Source organism: Crinia signifera, chromosome 19 (assembly GCF_055691185.1).
Source record: "Crinia signifera chromosome 19, ASM5569118v1, whole genome shotgun sequence".
NCBI classification, from domain to species: domain Eukaryota; kingdom Metazoa; phylum Chordata; class Amphibia; order Anura; family Myobatrachidae; genus Crinia; species Crinia signifera.
The window spans coordinates 5,238,912-5,254,716 of NC_139226.1; positions in this window are offsets into that span (position 1 = coordinate 5,238,912).

The window sequence follows — 15,805 nt, forward strand, 5'->3', positions numbered from 1 at the left end:
ACATGAGGTTTTCACGTTTTTTTTAGTGTCGACAACTGTTGACTTGGATCCCCAGCTACTGTAGCTCGCCTAACTCCCCATGCTTCAGTGCATGTCGACCTTTTTGCCAATGTCTGCCTTATGCCTCTTGGCCATTGCTGGTCGGGATATTGACCGTTGACACTATCTCTCTACATTCTGCCCCACCCCGGCCAATAGCCATGGCCAGACAGCAAGGCGACTGCGTTCCCTTAACGCACAGTCATGTGACAGTTACAGACCGACCGAGGGCCGCGACTAATCATTTACAGAAAAAGGACTGTTAAATAAAACAAGCAGCGCGCTGCACAGCCTGCCGAGCATTTAACAATTTTCTACAGTCCTGGTTTATTGATCAAAGCCGTAGCTTGCTCCCCCCCCCCCTCCTCTCGCCACCTCTCCGCGCCGTACCCGCTGCCTTCATCTCTACACAGTCCCAGAGCCCAGCCCGGCACGGGAACCTCCCCTGACACTTTTACATAATCTTCATCTTTATGGTTTGAAAATAAAAAAGGTTTTTCTAGAACGTTTTGTGTCCCGGGTGTGAATGTGTATCAAGCAGACTGTGTTAGTGCCACATCAGGACTTCAATGTATTATGATCTATTCATACATTTGTTACATTCTCCCCAGGGTGCTAAATATTGTATGGCGCGGGGGGGCTGCCGCAGAACGCGGGCCTTGTTACACCGCATTGTCATGTGAGTCAGGTAGGTTCTCCTGTTGTTTCTTGTAATCTCTTCCTAAATTGCTCAGCGAGTTATCTGGAAGGTGGCCAAATGACTTTTAGCATCGATGTTTATGTAGCTGTGATTTAGCATAAACGTGTGTCTGTGAGGGGGGGGGCGCCCTGGCCTCGCACGGGGGAGGGGGAGCCCAGATAGGATTATGGGACTGGAATCATAATGGCATAACTGACTGCGCTTCTGGAAGCAGGCGAGAGATTGGACTGGCGATGGTCGGTCTCCTCTTCTTAGTGCTTTGATATATAATGCATAGGGATGGTAGGGAGCATCGTGTGAGAAGGATACAATGTCCCCTTGCACTTCTCTCATCCAATACATGGGGGCGCTAGTGCTGGGATTCATTTCATTCATATAGTAAAAAGCATGATATTCTGCAATATGTATTTTTGTATGGCACCAACATATTCCAAGGCGTCGTACAGTCAGAGCTGTCCTCAGACCCTCAGTCTCGCACCGATATACAAAATGATGTGTGCACAATCGATGGCACGACCTGTCAAACTCGTACCATCGGGCCCAATATCGTTCTAATGTATGGCCGGCTTAAGCCATGAAGCTCGGAACCGTCCACTAGGAATCCAGACACTGGGAGTATAGCAGATGGCAGGAAACCAGGGGAACACGGGGAGATGTTGGAATAGAATGGGGAGTATATATACACATGCCTGGAGATATTGGGGAATGCACATAGACACGCCTGGAAATTGGGATATAATTGGGAATACACATATACACGACTAGAAAACATGGCATGTTGGACCCTTTCACGGTTTTCCCAAATACTCCCTGCAATTTTATGCAAGAGGTAAGTAGTCACCCCAGAATTGTGTCACCCTGGGGTGGGTCCCTGTAGTGATTAGCACTCATTATATTGGATTGCAGCATATAACATCCTACTGGAAGAATGTAGGACCCCAATCTCCAGAGCCCCTGGATAATGACAGCCCCACGCGGTGGATGAGCCAAGTGTTACTGACTCCACAATCAGAATCCATCAGAGCCGCCAGTATCCCAGGTACATACCATTACAGACTCCGCCCCCATCTCTCCTGTATCAGCGTCAACCTCCATCCTCGTCTCATTGGTCACTCCCAGTTACAGTATTGCAGCATTTGTGTCCGTTCTAATGCATTATTGTGTTTTGGCAAAACCTCCCTAACGAGTTTGGTTCAGATTCGGTGTTTGGTTCCGTTAGAATTTAAAAGAAATTCGATAATCGTTCATATAAATTGATTTATATTAGAAAACAATTAAACAGCTAAAATCATGTCAACGTTTGCAATCCAAAGCGCAACATTTGGATTTAAAATCCGAATTCCAAACTGCAGGAAGATCCAGACCGGGATTCTGTTCATATTGGATCCACTCAGGAGATCTGGAACAGGTGTCGGTTCAGTTCGGAACCTCAGAATTCTGGTGGATTTGGATTTCTGGAGAACCGAACCGCTCATCTCTAAGGAGAACAATGGCGGTGCTGCGTAATTCTATATGTCGCTGGCACTTGTATATAAAACGTCTATTTATGTATCAGATCATATAGAAAAACTGTAATACTGGGGTTACTGCGTCTTTAAGATGGGCCAGTACTATCCCGGATATGTTTAGGATTCTCTCCATTCCCTTTACTGTTCATCAGGGATGACTGGATGGTATACGGGATTAGGAATACGTGGCTGTGCCGGTGTGGCGTCTGTCTCACTGATGCGCAGGAATGGCCGCCCCTCCCTCTCACACAATAGTCATTTGTTTTCTTTCTGCTGAAGGAATACAGTAATGCGGTTGGGGACAGACCCCCCCATCCCCCCACTTCCAAAGTAGTTCCATAAGTCCCAGGCTGAGAGGCTCCTTCTGCGTGACGCCGGAACGCAGGAGATGACAGAGTAATACAGAAACATCTCCAACTGTGCATGTGGTAAATTCTGATTACACGCGGACACCTATGTTCCACTTAATTATACATCCCCACCGCCTTCGCTGGGTATGTCTGCGGCAGAGACAGACCATCTATCTTCCGCTCGTGTGTCGGCTGTGCCTTCAGCTGGAAGCCATTAATAATCAGTTTTATATAAACTGCAAGTTCCCGTGCTGCAGCCTCCACTCGCTGCTGCACATCGCGTATAGCGGACGGGGGTCGTATAGGTGCTGTAGTGACCTCCATACTGTACACTGTGATGTCACTGGATAAGCAGCAGGCTCCATCTACCCCACACTGTTTGCCTCCCCCCGGGTACCTAACGTCATCTAAAGATGCCGTTAGCCCATTGTAGTCTATGAGCTTGGCGCTATTGGTGGCTGCACATGCGCGTCCAGTAGGCCTTATTCAGCATCCGTTCTCATTCTGCGAAACGTTGCAACAGTACATCTCCCGGAGGTAGCCAGCGGGGGGAGGGGGAGGTTCCCAGCACAAAGCAGGGCCACCCCGCACACTGCCTTCCTGTCCCATCGCCTCTCTGCATTGTGCCTTACACTACAGTCCAATTTTTGGCACTGTGACCGCAGGTTAAAAGATCACGCCCGACTTCTGCAAATCTGCAATCACTGCTGAATCAGGCCCCATGAGAGACAGAGAAGAAGCAGAGACCATTGTTTAGGCGCAGAGTATTCCAAGCCGAAATAACACGGCGCTGGGTACCGTCTCTCCCCTTCTGGGAGCCGAGCCAATCACAGCCACCAGCACAAAGGCAACAGGACAAGTTAAACATTAATGATAACATGTTTGGCTCTGGTCTCCTATTCTCAGAGAACATCTGCTGCTGGGATGATGCAAAAATACAAACAGCAGCGAGATTATGTACACGACTAGACTGAAAGCATTACTGCTGCTGACGCAGGGAACCGACGCAGAGGCATCCAGGAAATAGGCAGCGCGCTGCTGTCATCTGAGATCGTCTTCGCTGGTATAGTACAAAACATAGAGTACGGCAAAGACGACAAGATAATGAGTATTAGTGGCCGTTATAGGCAGTTACCAAGTTGGAAAATTGGGACACGTTAGGCCAAAGCCCAAACCAGCTGTATTAACTCCACCTCTGAGATGTAACACCAGCTCTTCCGGCAAGACACAGTCCAACAACTGGGACCATTGTGGGTTCTGACTCAACGTTCTCATCTCCAACATTCCAGTGTTATTCACTAACACATCCACCAGTGAGGACCAGAGGGTGAAGCTTGGGGTGTAAGAGCTACAGTACTGCCATATTCCAAATGGCTACAAAAGTGTTGACGGTCATTGCGGTAGGTCTTATATTTCCACCTCCTCACATATAGGACTATACTATACCTATATCTACCTGTACTAGTGCTCTGGGTACTACTAACAACCAAACCTACAACCTCCCATCTCTGCTCAACCTCCCAACCACAAATGACTCATTACTGTCAATCACTTTCCCACCAGCTACTGTCCGTGTACGAGATCTTGCTTCCTACTTTACTGACGAGTGGTAAGCTCCGCCATACATTGGTTTATTCTTCAGCCAGTGACCTGCTCAATTCCTTCTCTGACCCCTCTGGCACATTCTCTACATGTGATCCCACAAAGTATCTACATTGTGACCTCACTGTCGACGCCAAGCGATCACAGAGGTTTTTTTAGAAGCTTTAGTAAATGTACTCTTTTGTGCCCTGTCTTGTACTTGAAGTTGCTGGGCTTTACATCCATGATGTGTAATGCAGTATTATTAGCATTTTATCCAACTGGTACATGTTCTGGGAACTGCAGTAACGGCATCCTAACTATCTCTGTTGATTTTTGGTATTAGCTTTTGAGCAACCACTAGGAAATTGAATTGTGACATTAAGGGGGAAATTTACCAAAGGAAATTTGTAAAAAATAGGTGTATTTGTATCCAGAAATACACTTATTTTTGACATTTACTATCCAGAAAATACGGCAATTCGTAGTCGTATTGATAGCACATCAATTCGAATACGAATTGCCGTATTTTCGGGATAGTAAATGTTAAAAATAAGTGTATTTCTGGATACAAATACACCTATTTTTTACAAATTTCGTTTAGTAAATTTCCCCCTAAAGCTCTGTAGCATCACCATGGCAATCTCCTCATCATCGACTTGCACTCTACAGACATTAATTCCTGGGATATGGACATCACCTTAACAATGTAGTCACTCAACTTAGTATTATACAATATTTGCCGAAAAAGAAATCTCGTGAGACCCTCACCATCATAATGAAGATGAAGATCATAATGGACACAGCTACTGTATGCATGTTATGTGCAGAGATAGTATAGTATTACTGGTTACCTGACGGCAGCAATTAGTCACTGCTGCAGTCCGTGCGCACATCTGCGTAATACTGTAGTGCATAAACACAGTGGGTGACATTTAATAGGATGAGAGAAGCAGAAAGTGAGAGATTTGGTGAGAAATCTCCAGTTTTTTTAAAGCAGCAATCATTTACACTGCAATATCAGACTGGTTTAGCAGTGTAAATGATTGCTGCTTTAAAAAACCTGGAGATTTCTTACCAAATCTCTCACTTTCTGATTCTATCATCCTATTAAATCTCACCCAGTATGTGAAGATGGCGCTGCCAATGAGTACTTAATGGCAGCCATCTTGGTAGAAGTTTTCTGGGTCATCATCTAAGCAAGAGCAGGGCAGTGATGCTCGCTGTATACCCAAAAGGGGAAACCTAGTAAACCCCAAGTGTGATCGTCCATCGATAATCTGAAATCATTGATGGTTTATGGCCGATGTTGAATACCTTTGCCATCGATGTTGGAGAACCAGATGGTTTTTACTACATAGATTGCACAGTAGAACCGATAACTGATTTGTTTCCCCCTAGAAGCTGGGACACAGAGCATAGCTCCGCCCCGACAACCTGAAGCCCCACCCCCCACTTTCTGATTGGTCGAAGGGCCACTCAGTCAAAGATAATGGATGACCATCGATAGCTAAAACTTATAGTTAATGATTATTGATGGCTGGTTGCAGCATTGCCAACAATGGCAACCATCGGTAATGACTGCACCAATGGCCATCCCTATAGTGCGGGTGCCCATCTCTGTATGTCCTTGACCTGGACTGACCAAGAGACCCCTGAGCTGCTCAGCCAATTGCAGACATTTTTCCACATGCTGACTGCTTGTGATTGGCTGCACAGCAAAGGGAAGTCAAGGTCAAATCAGGTCATGACTATTCAGCGACCTTGCACTGCCTTTTGTGGGGATTATCTGCCACTGACTGTGTGCATGCTGGTGCTTGTGGTTCAGATAGCATCAGCTCTGGTCCTTGGCTGCCCGTGCATGCTGGGCAATGTAGTTTTGTGACATTTCTCAGCAGCTGAGGCAGAATCAGCGGTGCTCACAAGTGCACACGAACAAGTTTTGCATCCAACTTTCCACATTGTCATCCGCCGGCCATTTCCTGCGATGTCCAGACACTTCCATCAGATTGCTTGAAGCGTCAGGTAGCTGCCTACAGCACTGGGATTTGGGGGGGCACCGATTCTGCCCATCACAAAATGAAGGATGATCCTTGTTGTACTGAATGCAGGTGGTGGCGGTGGAGCTTCTAGTAGGCCCTACATACGTAGCATTGTGCCAGCGATGGGTGCTGAGCGATCTGTCAGTGCCAGTGTTCTCCGGTAAGACCGACGATTAATACCCGGCCCTGGTGTCCGCTGCAGGCGAGGACGGTCTAGCGTGTGGTTGTTGTATGTAGTGTTAACATGTAAACCGTATACAACAACAAGATTTGCAGTAAGGACGCCGCGTCATCATACTGCAGATTACCTTCTTCTTTCCTCGCCGCACGGTGACATGAAACGCCGCTTCCCCCCTTCGCCCGGCGTCGCTGTGTTCTGGCAGCTGGCAGTTCTCTCCTGTATGTTCCAAGCTCAGGAATATCTTGGCAGACGTAGAGACGAATTCAAAATCCGGCTTTGCAAAAAAAGAGAAGGGGACATAACAAAGCGGATCCAGCTGAGCGAGGCAGCGAGGCAGAGCGCGCGCCTTTCTGTCGAGCTTTGGAGGCTGTGCTCTTGGGATAAGTTCAGATGTAAGAGCGACTTTAAACTACCTGCAGTGGGACAAAAGGAGACATCAAACGCAAAAGCGCTCTGCAACACAAGGCCCGTAGTAACGCGAGCTGCCGCGGCAATCACACAAATTGCTCCGCATGAAAGACGGAGGTTGCAGCTAGGAAATGTCAGGCAAGGAAATAAAATACTGCAACACGTCCAGGAAAAAAGGGACTTGTACGCCGAATGTGAATGTGCTCGCTGCTAGAAGAGGGCCAGCGTCAGTGTGAGACCCCCCCCACGGTTCCGACGTGTCGTCTCTTTGGTTCGTCAGCACAATATCCAGGACCGCAGCTTATAAATGTAATTACCTGCGTATTATGACATCCAGACAGTACCGGAGTGTGGCACAGCTCCGACTGATGGATGGCTTCCCGGCTCCGCACGCTGTCATTTAATCTCAATTAAAATGATAAATGAATAGAGATTGCGTTTTCTTTCTCTTTGGTAATTACTCTGCCTGGATGGACAGTGAGTGATAGACACCCAGGTCCCCCTTTCCGCCCACCCACCGTGTTCTCTCACCTGCGCAACACAATCTGACAACCGATAAGATCCAGCATGTCCGCCATTTGTCGCAGCTCCGAAACGCCATCCCTAGAGTGACTTACACACTGGCGATTCCCAGCGGCGTTCTCCCACTGTCATCCGTAAGCAGCTCAGCTCCTGCCATCAAACTGGTGACAATGACATAGGAACATTTATCTGGCACTAATTTGCCAAGTGACAGAGATCCCGGTATATATCATATACATGCGTACGGGGTAGGCCGCAGATTACTATTATTATTTTTATTGTTTATTTATATGGCCCCACAAGGGTTCTGCAGCGCCTAACAATACACAAATGAGCAAAGACAGATATCGAATTACAGTATAAGACAATTTAGGACAAGTACAGTGTAAATAAGGATAGTTACATCAGGGTGGCAGAGGTTTATATATTCTAAGGAAGGCACATGAGGAGAGAGGCCCTGCTCGTGAGAGCTTACATTCTAAAGGGGAGGGTTAGACAGAAGGGTGACACAGAAGGGGAAGACGTGAGCATAAACAGTAGGTTAGGATGAGAGATGGTCAGTGGAAGTCTAGTGAGCAAATAAGCTCACCCAGAGAGAGGACGTGTAGAGATAGAGAAGAAGAGGACCAAGAATAAAATGTTGGGGGACACCTACTATCAATGGAAGAGCAGGAGAGGTGAAATCATTAGAGGTACAGCTGGGCATTGTCAAATCTGACAGTGTGCATACAACTATAATGAGTGATAGTAAAAGTTTTAGCAGATGTAGAAATGGCGATCTTACGGCTGAATATCCAGATTAAGCAGCCAGGAGCAGTATGTAGTGAGGATGAAGTGAGCTCACTCAGGGCCTTATTCTGCTTGGTACGTTGGGACCGTATACGGGCGGATCGGGGTTTTGTTCTGCGCATGCGTACCTTCCGCAATGTGCAGGCGCAGCGACTTCACAACGCTCACAGACGGGTCTCTCCGTGCGAAAAAACCTGTCCGCAAGAGTATGGTCATTGTGGGCGGCATAGGGGCGTGTTGAGGGGAGCGGCCGAAATAATGAGGAAAACTGGGTGTAAACATGGGCGTACACGGGGGTGTGCACCAAAAACGTACGGTGCTACAACCGCTCGATCGGCGAACGCACCGTGCATTTCTGACACAAAACAGGCGGGCGCCAACAATAGCTCCAGACCACCCCTAGAGATACCGTATGAGAGGGGACGCCTGGGTCTGCTAATTAACGCTGATTACTACTCAAACACATACACCTGAATGTAATAACCAATGCTGCAGTCTATTAAGTCCCAACCATTATTTCACTACCTGCAAGCCACACACAGCACTCAAACACATTGGAAGCTTATCTTTCTACACTTCTCTACATGTAAAGGTTGGTTTCATTTTAGGTAAGATTCATTCTGTTATTTTATAACCATCTACACCCATTCAGAAAGTGTTTTTGTATACTTTAAAAAGCAGGACACTCAATTCACAGAAGTCGACATGTGTCAACTTTTTTACTGTAGTACCAACATAACTTTATTTAAAAGTAAAAGCAATGTGGGGACACATAGATAGTGATTAAAATGCAACATTAGAACATAATAAATATACATATAAGGAGGGGTAAAATGTATTTGTATTAGGCTGTTCATTAAGGTAGACAATTGAGGTCATAGAAAACAATAATTGAATAACAATTAGAATAATTCATTTAATTGGCTTAATCATAGTTGAAAGGCTAGATTAGCAGGGCCATATATGTGAAGAGTATGCCACCGTGCACGGACGTACGCTCACTCTCACGATAGGTGACACACGCTGAGTTTTCCATTGAAAACAGGCGAGACCCGTCCATGCACTGTGGCGTACGCTCAGATATACGGAAGATGTCGGTGGGAAAACGGACGAGACCCGTCCGTATACGGTGGCGTACGCTCTGTTGTACGCCAGTTATCGGTGTCTAAGAGGAGATCCGTCCGTGTACGGTGGCGTACGCTCAAGTGTACGCCACTCCCCTTTGTCGGTCTTTGTGACCGTCCGTATGCGGATGTTTGGTGGGTGGACGGAACGTACGCATGTTTGGCCGCCCGAACCAGAATAAGGCCCTCAAAGCAGTCCCGTGGTTTTCTGTGTTGCTGTTGTTTTCTGTCTGTTCCGCAGATGCAATTTAAGTCTTCCAAACTGTCATGGCCAAGAAAAATCCCATGTATCCGCCACCATGCCAAATGAAAGAATGGTATAGTAAGTACAGTAAGAGCAAAGTTGACGCAAAATGCGTGGCATACTGACCACATGACAGGCGGAGCTGGACGCAACTTACATAAACATAAGCGAAAGCATCTCTCCATGGGACGTATTTTGTGCTTGTGAATTAGCCAGAAATTGTGTCAAACAATTGTCATTTTAGTAAGTATTTTGCACATATATGATCCAAAACATATATCTGCTACAGTCCCTTCATTTTTTATGGCTAAAGCAGATTCCCAGTGTGACACTGTGCGGTTATTACCAGTAAGCGTGACACTGTGCGGTTATTACCAGTAAGTGTGACACTGTGCGGGTATTACCGGTAAGCTTGACACTGTGCGGGTATTACCGGTAAGTGTGACACTGTGCGGGTATTACCAGTAAGCGTGACACTGTGCGGGTATTACCAGTAAGTGTGACACTGTGCGGGTATTACCGGTAAGCGTGACACTGTGCGGTTATTACCAGTAAGCGTGACACTGTGCGGTTATTACCAGTAAGCGTGACACTGTGCGGTTATTACCAGTAAGCGTGACACTGTGCGGGTATTACCAGTAAGCGTGACACTGTGCGGGTATTACCGGTAAGCGTGACACTGTCCAGGTATTACCAGTAAGTGTGACACTGTGCAGTTATTACCGGTAAGCGTGACACTGTATGGTTATTACCGGTAAGCGTGGCACTGTGCGGTTATTACCGGTAAGCGTGACACTGTGCGGTTATTACCAGTAAGCGTGACACTGTGCGGTTATTACCAGTAAGTGTGACACTGTGCGGGTATTACCGGTAAGCTTGACACTGTGCGGGTATTACCGGTAAGTGTGACACTGTCCAGGTATTACCAGTAAGTGTGACACTGTGCAGTTATTACCGGTAAGCGTGACACTGTACGGTTATTACCGGTAAGCGTGGCACTGTGCGGTTATTACCGGTAAGCGTGACACTGTGCGGTTATTACCAGTAAGCGTGACACTGTGCGGTTATTACCAGTAAGCGTGACACTGTGCGGTTATTACCAGTAAGCGTGACCACTGTGCAGTTATTACCAGTAAGCGTGACACTGTGCAGGTATTAACAGTAAGCGTGACACTGTGCGGTTATTACCAGTAAGCATGACACTGTGCGGTTATTACCAGTAAGCGTGACACTGTGTGGTTATTACCAGTAAGCGTGACACTGTGCGGTTATTACCAGTAGGTGTGACACTGTGCGGTTATTACCAGTAAGCGTGACACTGTGCAGGTATTACCAGTAAGCGTGACACTGTGCGGGTATTACCAGTAAGCGTGACACTGTGCGGCTATTACCAGTAAGCGTGACACTGTTTGGTTATTACCAGTAAGCGTGACACTGTGCGGTTATTACCAGTAGGTGTGACACTGTGCGGTTATTACCAGTAAGCGTGACACTGTACGGTTATTACCGGTAAGCGTGGCACTGTGCGGTTATTACCGGTAAGCGTGACACTGTGCGGTTATTACCAGTAAGCGTGACACTGTACGGTTATTACCAGTAAGCGTGACACTGTGCGGTTATTACCAGTAAGCGTGACACTGTGCGGTTTTTACCAGTAAGCGTGACACTGTGCGGTTATTACCAGTAAGCGTGACACTGTGCGGTTATTACCGGTAAGTGTGACACTGTGCGGTTATTACCGGTAAGTGTGACACTGTGCTGTTATTACCGGTAAGTGTGACACTGAGCGGTTATTACCGGTAAGTGTGACACTATGTGTACAGCTCCAGACCACTTTGGTGCCAGTCAATATACCACTTCCACTTCCCATGTGGGGCCTTTCCTTTTTAATCACTAGAAGCTATTTCTTGCTCAGTGAAGTGTGGCTTGGATAAACCATCAGCATGATCCTCCCCCCCCCCCATCGTAGCCCCCTCCCCCCCACCCCGCTCTCCTACTATTCCTGCTGTATTCCTTCCATCGCTCCCCTGCTTCCCTGCCGCCAGGAAATAGTTCCTACGTGCCTCCAACCACTGTGGGACTGTGATATGGATTCTGGGCTGGAGATATTACCAGAGCTGCAATCATCCGTTCTGACATTTCCATCAGTCTGGTAGAACACTCGCTGTATCACACATAGGGACACCACCAGCAATGTTTCATGTGTATCTATCTATCTATATACACAGTGGGCCTTATTCTGGTCGGACAGTGCAACGTACGTACGGTCCGTTTCACCGTACGTTTCCCGTACGCGGACGTTGAGCGTAAATCCGCCCACAGAACAGCCGCATACGGACGGTCACAAACACCGACAATGGGGAGTGGCATACACTTGAGCGTATGCCACCGTATACGGACGGGTCGCGTCCGTTTTCACACCGACATCTTACGGCTATCTGAGCGTACGCCACAGTGCACGGACGGGTCTCGCCTTTTTTCAATGGAAAACTCAGCGTGTGTCACCGATTGTGAGAGTGAGCGTACGTCTGTGCACGCTGGCATACCCTTCACATATATGGACCTGCTAATCTAGCCTGTTAACTATAATTAAGACAATTAATTAATTATTGTAATTGTTATTCAATAATTGTTTTCTATTACCTCAATTATCTACCTTAATGAACAGCCTAATAAAACATCATTTTACCCCTCATTACATGTATATTTATTATGTTCTAATGTGGCATTTTAATCACTATCTATGTTTCCCCACATTGGTTTTACTTTTAAATAAAGTTATGTTGGTGTTACAGTGAAAAAGTTGACACATGTCGACTTCTGTAATTGAGTGTCCTGCTTTTAAAAGTATACAAAAACACTTACTGAATGGGTGTAGATGGTTATATAATAACTACCTTGACATATATAAGCAGGTCTTAGAATGAATCTTACCTGAAATGAAACCAACCTTTACATGTAGAGAAGTGTAGAAAGATAAGCTTCCAATGTGTTTGTGGGCTGTGTGTGGCTTGCAGGTAGTGAAATCATGGTTTTCACTTAATAGGCTGCAGCATTGCTTATTACATTCAGGTGTATGTGTGTGACTAGTAATCGGCGTTAATTAGCAGACCCAGGCGTCCGCTCTCATACGGTATCTCTAGGGGTGGTCTGGAGGTATCTTTGGCGTCCGCCTGTTTTTGGCCCAAAATGCATGGTGCGTTCGCCGATCGAGCAGTTGTAGCACCGTACATTTTTGGTGCACACCCCCGTGTACACCCAGTTTTCCACATTATTCCGGCCGCTCCCCTAAAAACGACCCCATGCCGCCCACAATGACCGTACTCTTGCGGACATGTTTTTTCACACGGAGAGACCCGTCCGTGAGGTCGCTGCACCTGCGCATTGCGAAAGCTACGCATGCGCAGATGAAAAAAACCCTGATCCGCCCGTATACGGTCCCACCGTACCGAGCAGAATAAGGCCCAGTATGTGGTGTGTGTGTATAGTACTACAAATCAGTCCCTGGAATTATAAGTGGGATGGCTGTTCCCTGCACCTGTGCCCACCAGTCCTGCACAGGCCCTGCTCGTACAAATCCAGCACAGGCCCCCCTCCCACCAATCCTGCACAGGCCCGCTCCTAAAAATACAGCACAGGCCCCCCTCCCACCAATCCTGCACAGGCCCCGCTCCTAAAAATACAGCACAGGCCCTGCTCCTACCACTAATCCTGCACAGTCGCCGCTCCTACCAATCCTGCTGCTACCAATCCTGCTCCTACCAATTCTGCACAGGCCCGCTCCTACCAATCCTGCAGAGGCCCCGCTCCTACCGATCCTGCACAGGCCCCGCTCCTACCACTAATCCTGCACAGGCCCCGCTCCTAACACTAATCCTGCACAGGCCCCGCTCCTACTACTAATCCTGCACAGGCCCCGCTCCTACCACTAATCCTGCACAGGCCCCGCTCCTAACACTAATCCTGCACAGGCCCCGCTCCTACTACTAATCCTGCACAGGCCCCTCTCCTACCACTAATCCTGCACAGGCCCCGCTCCTAACACTAATCCTGCACAGGCCCCGCTCCTACTACTAATCCTGCACAGGCCCAGCTCCTACCGATCCTGCACAGGCCCCGCTCCTACCACTAATCCTGCACAGGCCCCTCTCCTACCACTAATCCTGCACAGGCCCCTCTCATACCACTAATCCTGCACAGGCCCCGCTCCTAACACTAATCCTGCACAGGCCCCGCTCCTAACACTAATCCTGCACAGGCCCCGCTCCTACTACTAATCCTGCACATGCCCAGCTCCTACCGATCCTGCACAGGCCCCGCTCCTACCACTAATCCTGCACAGGCCCCGCTCCTACCACTAATCCTGCACAGGCCCAGCTCCTACCACTAATCCTGCACAGGCCCCGCTCCTACCACTAATCCTGCACAGGCCCAGCTCCTACCGATCCTGCAGCGGCCCCGCTCCTACCACTAATCCTGCACAGGCCCCGCTCCTACCACTAATCCTGCACAGGCCCCGCTCCTACCAATCCTGTAATCCGGCCCCCCACAGGGAACACTGTACCCTATACACATGTCAGGATGGACCTGCCCAGAAAGCCGCTTGTGGTGGCTCCACATGGCCACTGCATTGAGCACAGAATCCTCACAGATACCCACTGCAGTCTCTAATCCTCTGTAGGAAAACAAAGCTGTCGGTTTGGGTTCTGCAGGCTCCTGGCGCTGTTGAATTTGGCCCCTGGAACCCAGCTATGAATGAATTGGTCACCCTGTCCCCCAGCATCGGCTCCATGCAAATGATCCAGAGCGGTTAATAATTCACCAGTAAGGTATTCTGTCCGAGCCCAGCGTGTTGCCTGAAAGGAGGGTTAAGTTCTATCAGTGAAGTGCGGCAGTAACACGAGCGGCGTCTTTAAAGCTCTTCCACAGGAACACACTGCGCTCGGCAAGAGAGAATTTATCCTTATGAAATATTCAGATATATACTCTCATCTCAGGCATGTTCAGCGCAGTACCGGGCTCATGCCCAAAGCACGGAGCGGGCAGATGGAGGAGTACGCAGCACCTGGGGCCCAAAAGTGTGTTAACCACTCACCTGCCGAAGGGCCCAGCATTCACCAGCCGCCCTCTGGGCATACGTTCATCAATTATACATGAGACATGAATTCCTTTCATCTGTGATGTCGCCGGTGCCAGTGCCATGTGTGCCCGCAGGCGGCACCGTGAGATCACCAGGACCCTGGGGTCAGCATCTTCTACCTCTTTGTAGGACGCTGGCACCGGTTCAGCTCGGAACTGCCTTTTGCAAGTCTTCCATTGGAGACCTGCTGTCGTGTTAGTAAAGATGTCTGTGCGGACTTACAATTATGATGACAGGTTTTAATTAGTACAGACTCCGGCGGTGTGTGTCTCTTTGTCCAGTGTAGGACTACTAATCCCAGCATGCTCTGATGGTGTGCGGTAACTGTTACCAGCTGGCTATGGAACTGCAAGTCTCAGCACACCCTGTCAGCCACTTGCAACCTGCTCTGGAACTAGGAGTTCCTGAATGTCTTTACAACCCAGCATGCACATGCATTCTAGGTGATCACAATCTTGGTTCCATACATGATCCCATTCTAGATATCCGAGGTGATCCAGTTCTGGATATCAGAGGTGATCCCATTCTAGATATCCGAGGTGATCCCGTTCTAGATATCCGAGGTGATCCAGTTCTAGATATCAGAGGTGATCCCATTCTAGATATCCGAGGTGATCCCGTTCTAGATATCCGAGGTGATCCCGTTCTAGATATCCGAGGTGATCCAGTTCTAGATATCAGAGGTGATCCCATTCTAGATATCCGAGGTGATCCCGTTCTAGATATCCGAGGTGATCCCGTTCTAGATATCCGAGGTGATCCCGTTCTAGATATCCGAGGTGATCCCGTTCTAGATATCTGAGGTGATCCCATTCTAGATATATCCTATATATTACAATTACACACATTACAATGATGAGTCATTTGTACATTGTACAAGACATGGAAGAACTGATGATGATGGTCACCAGTACAGTACACAAGGCCAGCGTCATCGCTTGTGTAATATACTCTGTATACCTGTATTACCTGTATACTCTGTATACCTGTATTACCTGTATACTCTGTATACCTGTATTACCTATATACTCTGTATACCTGTATACCTGTATTACCTGTATACTCTGTATACCTGTATACTCTGTATACCTGTATTACCTGTATACTCTGTATACCTGTATTACCTGTATACTCTGTATACCTGTATTACCTGTATTACCTGTATACTCTGCATACC